This window comes from Austrofundulus limnaeus, unplaced genomic scaffold (assembly GCF_001266775.1).
Source record: "Austrofundulus limnaeus strain Quisiro unplaced genomic scaffold, Austrofundulus_limnaeus-1.0 Scaffold1044, whole genome shotgun sequence".
In the NCBI taxonomy this organism is placed as follows: domain Eukaryota; kingdom Metazoa; phylum Chordata; class Actinopteri; order Cyprinodontiformes; family Rivulidae; genus Austrofundulus; species Austrofundulus limnaeus.
This window is the reverse complement of record NW_013953446.1, coordinates 2,834-3,554: the sequence shown is the minus strand read 5'-3', so window position 1 is coordinate 3,554 and position 721 is coordinate 2,834. Positions and strand designations below refer to the sequence as shown.

At 39.0% G+C, this 721-nt stretch overlaps 1 protein-coding gene across 1 annotated transcript in view; it reads right to left on the bottom strand.

Annotated features, from left to right (window-relative positions):
* LOC106533885 (ladderlectin) overlaps window positions 1-304 on the bottom strand; it is a gene marked incomplete in the record, with an annotated part of 6,009 nt that extends 5,705 nt beyond the window's left edge. The window contains 1 exon segment of the mRNA XM_014030347.1: window positions 200-304.
* Window positions 305-721: the final 417 nt, after the last annotated feature.

Below are 721 nucleotides of genomic sequence, written 5' to 3'. Positions count from 1 at the left end.
GGTGGGATGGTAATGTCAAGATGGTCCGACATGGTGGGAACATGGTTCCCACCATGTCGGACACSAGCATGCTCACCAAAACCAGTAGCTCCAGTTTATATACTATTGTATATACAGATATACAATTGTTATTAAAAAGCCCAAGTACCTATCCTTTTGACTTTTCCACAGAAGCCTAAAATAAATAAATAAATCTTACACTTCAGCAGAATCTGTCCCGTGCAGAGGAGAGCCTGAGGACCGAGCAAACAGAAAACAGTTTGACAGGTTGGCTGTTCAGCTCACTGCAGACTGAGCTTCTTCTCCTCGCCTCGCCGTCAGCCTGCAGCTTCAGATTCATCATCAAAGAGCAGACACTTTATACAGCTTTAATCTGGACATCTCAACAAAATGAGGAACTYGTGATGGTCATCATGACAAAGCTAAAATGTGTTTTGAAATGCCTTTTTGACCTGGAYCCTATTGCACAAATCTATTAATTACGAAGTCTGACCAAGTGCAACTGTCAGACTGCAGATTATTAATGATTAATTTGAAAAGATTCTACTGAGGACCTAAATGGACACTGGATGAAAAAAAAAATACTACCTGGTGTGCAACAATTGCAAACAGAAAAATTTATGTCAGAATGTTTTGAGAAACAAAACAAATTTGTGAGTTTTAAGGTTAACTGGAAAAAAACAGTATTGTAAGAAAATGAAACGTTTACAAAGCCCACCAG